This window comes from Nycticebus coucang, chromosome 5 (genome assembly GCF_027406575.1).
Source record: "Nycticebus coucang isolate mNycCou1 chromosome 5, mNycCou1.pri, whole genome shotgun sequence".
Classification (NCBI taxonomy): domain Eukaryota; kingdom Metazoa; phylum Chordata; class Mammalia; order Primates; family Lorisidae; genus Nycticebus; species Nycticebus coucang.
This window is the reverse complement of record NC_069784.1, coordinates 41,607,814-41,617,754: the sequence shown is the minus strand read 5'-3', so window position 1 is coordinate 41,617,754 and position 9,941 is coordinate 41,607,814. Positions and strand designations below refer to the sequence as shown.

Genomic DNA, 9,941 nt, shown 5'->3' with positions numbered 1-9,941 from the left:
CCATAGCTCAGTGGTTAGGGTGCTGGCCACATACACTGAGGCTGGTGGGTTTGAGCTCAGCCCAGGCCTACTAAACAACAATGAAAACTGCAACCAAAAAATAGCTGGGCACTGTGGCAGGCGCCTGCAGTCCCAGCTACTCAGGAGGCTGAGGCAAGAGAATTGTAGCCCAAGAGTTTGAGGTTGCTGTGAGCTGTGATGCCATAGTACTCTACCCAGGGCGACATAGTGAGACTCTGTCTCAAAAAAAAAAAAAAAAAAAAGAAAGAAAGAAAGAAAAAAAGAAAAGAAATAAACCCTAGGACTAAAGGTAAACAAGAAATAGACCAGCTTTCATAAACCCCTGACATCTTGTTTTGTATCAACCCAGTCCCCAATTACATGAAAATGATCTAGCCCTATACTTATTTGGCACAAGAAACAAAAATCTATCTTCTCTGAAGATACTATCATTCAGACTCTCAATTAATTATTATAATTTTTTTAATGCAAAATGTTTGGCATTTGTTATTAAGCAAACACTTATGCTAAAAAGTAGAAATAGACCCAAAGAAATATGGTGATTGGAATCATCAAACAGGGACTTTAAAATAACCATACTTGGCCCTAAATTTTAGAAAAAGCAACAGGACCACAAAGTGAACATATGGAAGCAAAAGAAAGCAGGGAAATAGTTGAACATAAAGCAAATGCTTGCGTTCTGAAGTCAGAGGCTAAAAGAAAAGTGGCAGACCATACTTTAAAAACAAAGTCAATAAAGATCCCAGTGTACTCATGGAAGGAGAAATTCCCCATCAATCTCCTGCTCATATTGCTAATATAACCAATATAACTGGGCCTGCTTGGATTGATGAAAAATTTATCAACTATTTTTTAAAAGCCAGCTTGAACATAATACAAAGATGGACTGTTTGTATGTCATGAGTATCCCCTGTATAACTAACTGCATAACAATAAAACTGAAAAATTAATGCAGAATTTCAGGTAGCTCTAAGGAATGTCAAGGATCCAATGTTTGAATGATGACCAGGTACAAAGGAATCTATGCAGATGCCTACTAGTATCAAGGAGTGCTTAGACAAAGTTTTATATTGTGGCCACTTTTGATGAGGATCTTCAATAAAGAGTTTATCAGTTTCTGTCATGTACATTTCTAACCACAGTTACAATAATAACAAGAGAGTGCCAGATATTTATGGTGACTATCTGCTATAACTATTTGAGACAGTTACCTGGTTTCCTCATTTGACTATCTCTGAGGCTATTATAAGAATTATTGTTATTATTCCAGGGAATTACTTGCTCTGTTGCAGTAGTCTAAGTGAATGGGGATAAGTGGATTCAATTTTTAGTATAATGTTTTAAGCGGATTTGTCTCATTTTAAATTTATTAAATGAAATAATAATGAATCACTCCAACACAGAGGATAAAGCTGATTATTATATTTAAGAAGTTAGCCAGGAGTGGTGGCTCACAGCTATAATCCCAGCACTCTGGAAGGACAAGGTGGGAGGGTCTCTTGAGGTCAGGAGTTTAAGACCAGCCTGAGCAAGACCAAGACCCCCATCTCTACCAAAAATAGAAAAAATCAGCTAGGTGTGGTGGTAGGCACTTGTAGTCCTGGCTACTCAAGAGGCTGAGGCAGGAGGATGGCTTAAGCCAAGAGTTTGAGGTTGTACTGAGCTATGATGAAGCTACTGTACTCCCCTGGGGTGATGAAGTTACACTGTGTCTTAAAAAGAAAAAAAAGCAAAAGAAAGAAATTAAATTGGCAAGATGGAAAATTTTGGAAGCAAACAACAAAAATCAAATGAAAATTCTAGAAATAAAAAGTGCCATCACTGGAAATAAGAACTCAACATATGGATTTAACTGCAGATTAGAAAGCCCCGCCCCCCAAAGAATGAATGAAGTGAAAAACGAATCAGAATGTATCTAGACTGAAACTGGAAGAGGCAAAAGGATAGAAAATATACCAGAAAGTGTAAGTGACGGAAGAGAAACAATAAAAAAACACTGACACAGTTGTATTTTGAGTTCCATGAAAGCTGAAGAAAGAGAATGTGGGAGATGCAAAAGGTGAAGAGGTAGTGGCACAGAACATTTTAGAACTGATGAAAAACATTGAACTAGAGGTTAAAGAAATGCCACAATCTCAAGCAAGACAAATGCAAAGCAAACTGCACTTGGTCATATCATAATAAAACTGATGAAAAATCAAAACAAAGAGAACATCTTGAAAGCAGCCAGATACAAAAGGCATGTCACTTTCAAAGATGCAAGAATAAACCTAATGGCTGACTTTTTGACAGAAACAATAGAAGCCAGGAGACAATGCAAGATTATCTTCAAGCAATGAAAGAAATAACAGTAAAAGGTTGAAAAACAAATTTCACATGAAGATTACAAGAAGAAAGTGAATTTATGCAAACTAATGTTAGACTGTATAATGTAAGAAGATTACTAAAGATAAGAAGACATTTGAAATCAATAAAAGGTCAGCACCTCTAAAACCTATAACATTTCTAAATGTATATACATCTGTCTAACAACATACGCTTAGAACAAATAAAGCACAAATTAATGCAATAAAATTAAAGGGAGATTATTCTACATTTGTAATGAAAGATTTCAATACATCACTCTCAGTGATAGTATAAGCAGACAAAAAATAATCAGTAAGTATGTGAAAAATTTGACCAACATTGCTGTAAATGTGACTGAATTGATATATGTGCACTGAACACTGCATCACTAGCCACAGAATACATATTATTTTAGAGTCACATGAAACATTTACAAAAATTAACCATATACTAATCATAACGAGAACAGATTTAAAAAATTTGAAATCTGAGTTACAGAGTATGTTTAGTTCTCTAACCATAGTGAAAATTTTAAAAATTAATAAAAATGCAAAAAATAGAATGACAAAAAATTAGAAGGTATTTTAACTGAATAATAAAGAAGATACAATATATGTAAACCTATGTGTAGAGCCAAAACGATGATAAGATGGAAAATTATAAAATCAAATGCATACATTACAAAACAAGAAAGTTGAAAAAAAATTCTGAAGCACCCAATATCAAGAATTTAATAAAAGAGGCTCAGTGCCTGTAGCTCAAGCGATTAAGGCGCCAGCCACATACACCAAAGCTGGTGGGTTCGAATTTGGCCCAGGCCCACCAAACAATAATGACAACTATAAGCAAAAAATATCTGGGCATTGTGGTAGGTGCCTGTAGTCTGAGCTACTTGGGAGGCTGAGGCAAGAGAATTGCTTTAGCAGAAGAGTTTGAGGTTGCTGTGAGCAGTGACACCACGGCATTCTACCCAGGGCAATAGCTTAAGAGTCTGTCTCCAAAAAAAAAAAAGAAAAGAAAAGAAAGAAAGGACAGAGCTAATAGTGTTCGGCTGTGGGCTGCAGGGAGCCATTGTGAGAGAACTACCCCAGCAAGCTCCGCCCTCAGGGTCACAGAGCAAGGATCAGGCAGGAGTAACCTAGTGACTGAGCAGCTTAAAGGTAGGAACAGAACTGCCTTACAGCCTTAACCCTCAGGGGCACAGTGAGACCAGTTTTGGCACACTGGAGCCTTGGGCTGTTGCCCTGGGTCGAGTGCTGTGGTGTCACAGCTCATAGCAACCTCAAACTCCTGGGCTTGGTGCCACCGGACCTCCATAAGAGCTGCGCCGTGACCCTCGACCCGTGACCCACACCCGCCGGGCCTCCACATGCCCTGACCAAGAACTGCGGGAGCCACGCAACCCTGCCTCCTCCCCCTTGTACCCTCCTGGCCTCCACACCAGCCTGCTCATCTGGCCAGGGACTCAGGTAGTCGCGTGCCCTCCGGAGCCCTCCCTGCCTCTGTGCAGAGCCCTTCTCCTATCCAGAGACTGCTGCAGTCTTGGGCTTTCTGTGCCAAAGTCACTGGGCACCAGGCACTCCCAGAACTGTGTGCACGAGCCCCTGCCTTGTTGCTGGATCCGGATGTGTCACACTCGGGAGCTGCTTCCACAACCAGAACTCCCTGGCTGGGGTACCACCAGAGGAACTATACAGGGTCACTCCCTACCAAGATCCAGCAACAATAGAGTGATCCCGCTGAGGTCTAATCTTGGAGAAACACCTCTCCAACTCTGAGGATGGCCAGAGGCAATGGTGAAAAACATGAGGTGAAATCAACAGAAAAACTCTGGCAATATGAATAGTCAGAATAGATCAACTCCCCCAAGGATCAATGGGTCAGACACAGCACAAGATCCCATGCACAAACAAATAGCTGAGATGTCAGAAACTGAATTCAGAATCTGGACTGCAAATAAGATTGAATTAGAATTCCAAGCAGTAACCCAAAAGATATCTCAAGAATTCAATGAATTCAAAGACCAAACGACCAAAGATTTTGACACATTGAGACAAGAAGTTGCAGCCCTCAGAGATCTGAGAAACACAGTAGAATCCCTCAGAACAGAATGGAACAAGCAGAAGAAAGGATTTCTGACACTGAAGACAAAGTTTTTGAACACTCCCAAACTCTGAAAGAGGAAGACAAATGGAGGGCAAAAACAGATCACTCTCTCAGAGAGCTCTGGGATAATTCGAAGAAAACCAGTACTCATCTTATGGGGATCCCCGAAAGTGACGAAGTGGCTTCACAAGGCACAGAGGCTCTTCTCCATGAGATTATGAATGAGAACATTCCAGACATGCCAAGAGATTCTGAAATTCAGATAGCAGACAGTTTCAGAACTCCAGCAGAACTCAACCCAAATAAGACATCCCCCGACACATTATAATCAACTTCACTACAGTTAATACGAAGGAGAAAATTCTGAAAGCAGCCACATGTAAGAAAACCATAACCTACAAGGGCAAAAATATTAGAATAACTGCAGATCACTCTGCTTCAACCTTTCAAGCTAGAAGAGGATGGTCATCGACTTTTAGCTCCTAAAACAAAGTAACTTTCAACCCAGGATCCTGTACCCAGCTAAACTGAGTTTCATTTGTGACAGAGAAATTAAATACTTCAATGACATTCACATGTTGAAGAAATTTGTCATAACTAAACAAGCTCTCCAGGATATTCTCAGACCTATCCTCCATAAAGACCAGAGGAATCCTCCACCACAAAAGTAAACCCACCCAGAAAATTTTGATCAAATTCCAACTTCCAAAGTTGCAAAAGGATTAAAAATGTTCACCGGACTCTCGAAAGGCTTATCAATATTCTCAATTAACGTGAATGGTTTCAATTGTCCTCTAAAAAAGTCACAGTTTGGCTGACTGGATACAAAAACTCAAGCCAGATATCTGCTGCATACAAGAATCGCATCTCACATTAAAAGGCAAATACAGACTCAAGGTGAAGGGATGGTCATCCATACTCCAGGCAAATGAAAAGCAGAAAAAAGCAGGTGTTGCAATCCTGTTCACAGATGCAATAGGCTTTAAACCAACCAAAATAAGGAATGATAAGGATGGACACTTCATATTTGTTAAAGGTAATACTCAATATGATGAGATTTCAATTATTAATATTTATGCACCCAACCAGAACGCACCTCAATTTATAAGAGAAACTCTAACAGAAATGAGCAACTTGATTTCCTCCAGTTCCATAGTAGTTGGATATTTTAACACCCCTTTACCAGTGCTGGATAGATCCTCCAAAAAGAAGCTAAGCAAAGAAATTTTAGATTTAAACTCAACCATTCAACATCTGGATTTAATAGACATCTACAGAACATTTCATCCCAACAAAACTGAATACACATTCTTCTGATAAGCCCACGGAACATACTCCAAAATTGACCACATCCTAGGCCACAAATCTAACCTCAGCAAATTTAAAAACATAGAAATTATTCCTTGCATCTTCTCAGACCATCATGCAATAAATGTTGAACTCAATAACAACAGGAACCTGCATACCCATACAAAAACATGGAAGCTAAACAACCTTATGCTGAAGGATACATGAGTTATAGACGAGATTAAGAAGGAAATCACCAAATTTTTGGACCAAAAGAACAATCAAGACATGAATTACCAGAACCTCTGGGATACTGCAAAGGCATTCCTAAGAGGGAAATTTATAGCACTGCAAGCCTTCCTACAGAAAAGGGAAAGAGAGGAAGTTAATAACTTAATGGGACATCTCAAGCAACTGGACAAGAAAGAACACTCCAACCCCAAACCCAGCAGAAGAAAAGAAATAACCAAAATCAGACCAGAATTAAGTGAAATTGAAAACAAAAGAATTATACAACATATCAATAAATCCAAAAGTTGTTTTTTTGAAAAGATCAATAAAATAGATAAACCTTTGGCCAACCTAACCAGGAAAAAAAGAGTAAAATCTCTAACTTCATCAATCAGAAATGGTAATGATGAAATAACAACAGACCCCTCAGAAATTCAAAAAATCCTTAACGAATACTACAAGAAACTCTACTCTCAGAAATAAGACAATCTGAAAGAAATCGACCAATACCTGGAAGTACGCCACATACCAAGACATAGCCATAGTGAAGTGGAAATGTTGAATAGGCCTATATCCAGTTCTGAAATAGCATCGACTATATAAAATCTCCCTAAAAAGAAAAGCCCAGGACCAGATGGCTTTACGTCAGAATTCTACCAAACCTTTAAAGAAGAACTAGTACCTATATTACTAAACCTCTTCCCAAATATAGAAAGAAAAGGAATATTACCCAACACATTGTACGAAGCAAACATCACCTTGATCCCCAAACCAGGGAAAGACCCAACAAGAAAAAAAATTACAGACCAATATAACTAATGAATATTGATGCTAAAATACTCAATAAGATCCTAACAAACAGAATCCAACAACACATCAAAAAAATTATACAGCATGACCAAGTGGGATTTATCCCAGGGTCTCAAGGATGGTTCAATATATGAAAATCTATAAATGTAATTCAGCACATAAACAAACTAAAAAGTAAGGACCATATGATTCTTTCAATTGATGCAGAAAAAACCTTTGATAATATCCAGCATCCCTTCATGATCAGAACACTTATGAAAATTGGTATAGAAGGGACATTTCTTAAACTGATAGAGGCCATCTACAGCAAACCCACAGCCAATATCGTATTGAATGGAGTTAAATTGAAATCATTTCCACTTATATCAGGAACCAGGCAAGGTTGCCCATTGTCTCCATTGCTCTTTAACCTTGTAATGGAAGTTTTAGCCATTGCAATTAGGGAAGAAAAGGCGATCAAGGGTATCCACATAGGTCAGAAGAGATCAAACTTTCACTCTTCGCAGATGATATGATCGTGTATCTGGAAAACACTAGGAATTCTACTACAAAACTTTTAGAAGTGATCAAGGAATACAGCAATGTCTCATGCTACAAAATCAACACCCATAAATCTGTAGCCTTTATATATACCAACAATAACCAAGCCAAAAAAACAGTCGAGGACTCTATCCTTTCACAGTAGTGCCAAAGAAGATGAAATATTTGTGAGTATAGCTAACAAAGGACATGAAAGATGTCTACAAGAGAACTATGAAACTTTAAGAAAAGAAATAGCTGAAGATGTTAACAAATGGAAAAACATACAATGCTCATGACTGGGAAGAATCAACATTGTTAAATGTCTATACTACACAAAGCAATATATAATTTTAGTGCAATTCCTATTAAAGCTCCATTGTCATATATTAAAGATCTTGAAAAAATAATACTTAGTTTTATATGGAATCAGAAAAAAACCTTGAATAACCAAAACATTACTCAGCAATAAAAACAAAGCAGGAGGAATCACGCTACCAGACCTGAGACTGTTCTATAAATTGATAGTGATCAAAACAGCATGGTACTGGCACAAAAGCAGAGAAGTAGATGTTGGGAACAGAATAGAGAACCAAGAGATGAATCCAGCTACTTACTGGTATTTGATCTTTGACAAGCCAATTAAAAACATTCAGTGGGGAAAAGACTCCCTATTTAACAAATGGTGCTGGGTAAACTGGCTGACAACCTGTAGAAGATTGAAACAGGACCCACACCTTTCACCATTAACTAAGATAGACTCTCACTGGATAAAATATTTGAACTTAAGACATAAAAGTATAAAAATACTTAAAGAATGTGCAAGGAAAACTCTTGAAGGAATTGGCCTGGGTGAATATTTTATGAGAAGGACTTCCCAAGCATTTGAAGCAGTATCAAAAATACACTACTGGGACCTGATCAAATCAAAAGCTTCTGCACAGCCAAGAACATAGTAAGTAAAGCAAGCAGACAGCCCTCAGAATGGGAGAAAATATTTGCAGGTTATACCTCCGATAAAGGTCTAATAATCAGAATCCACAGAGAACTCAAACATATTAGCAAGAAAAGAACATGTAATCCCATCTCAGGGTGGGAAAGGACTTGAAGAGAAACTTCTCTAAAGAAGACAGACGCACGATCTACAAACACATGAAAAAAAGCTCATCATCCTTAATCATCAGAGAAATGCAAATCAAAACTACTCTGAGATATCACCTAACTCCAGTAAGAGTAGCCCACATAACAAAATCCCAAAACCAGAGATGTTGGCATGGATGTGGAGAAAAGGGCACACTTCTACCCTGCTGGTGGGAATGCACACTAATACGTTACTTCTGGAAGGATGTTTGGAGAATACTTAGAGATCTAAAAATAAACCTGCCATTTGATCCTATAATTCCTTTACTAGGTTTATACCAAGAAGACCAAAAATCACAATATAACAAAGACATCTGTACTAGAATGTTTATTGCAGCCCAATTCATAATTGCTAAGTCATCCAAGAAGCCCAAGTGCCCATTGACCCACGAATGGACTAGCAAATTGTCGTACATGTATACCATGGAATATTATGCAGTCTTTTTTTTTTTTGTGTGTGTGTGTGGTTTTTGGCCGGGGCTAGGTTTGAACCCGCCACCTCCGGCATATGGGACCGGCGCTCTACTCCTTGAGCCACAGGTGCCGCCCTATTATGCAGTCTTAAAGAATGATGGAGACTTTAGCTCTTTCATGTTTACATGGATGGAGCTGGAATATAGTCTTCTTAGCAAAGTATCTCAGGAATGGAAGAAAAAGTATCCAATGTATTCAGCCCTACTATGAAGCCAAATTATAGCTTTCACATGAAGGCTATAACCCAACTATAGCACAAGACTATGAGGAAAGGGCAAAGGAAGGGGAAGGGAGGGGGGAGGTTAGGGTGGAGGGAGGATAATGGGTGGGGCCACCTTATGGTGCATCTTAGAATGGGTACAGGTGAAACCTACTAAAGGCAGAATACAAATGTCTACATACAATAACTGAGAAAATGCCATGAAGGCTACACTGAACAGTTTGATGAGAATATTTCAGATTGTATATGAAACCAGCACATTGTACCCCTTGATTGCACTAATGTACACAGCTATGATTTAACAAGAAAAAAAAAAGACAAAACCCAAATGACTTAACTGAACATGGAAAATTTCACACAAACAACAAAAAAAAAAGAAAGAAAGAATATTAAATTAAACCTTAAGGAAGTAAAAGGAAGGTAATAAGAAAAGCAAGTATAGTGCTCACTTCTGCAGCACATATACTAAAATTGGAATGATACAGAGAAGATTAGTGTGGCCCCTGTGCAAGGATTACAGACAAATTTGTGAAGCATTCCATATTTTTGAAATGCTCCCAGATTCTTGAATAGACCTTACTCAGTCTGACCAATATGATATCTTATAATACCATTATAACAAGGGACTTTAACACTCCTCTTACAGAGCTGGACAGGTCCTCTAAACAGAAATTAAACAAAGATATAAGAGATTTAAATGAGACCCTAGAACAACTGTGCTTAATAGACGCATATAGAACACTCCATCCCAAAGATAAAGAGTATACATTCTTCTCATCACCCCATG

At 38.3% G+C, this 9,941-nt stretch overlaps 1 non-coding gene across 1 annotated transcript; it reads left to right on the top strand.

The window, feature by feature from the left end:
* The first annotated feature begins 9,595 nt into the window (after window positions 1-9,595).
* Window positions 9,596-9,702, top strand: LOC128586927 (U6 spliceosomal RNA). Its single transcript, XR_008380384.1, has one exon. It is a non-coding gene; the product is annotated as a U6 spliceosomal RNA (small nuclear RNA).
* Window positions 9,703-9,941: the final 239 nt, after the last annotated feature.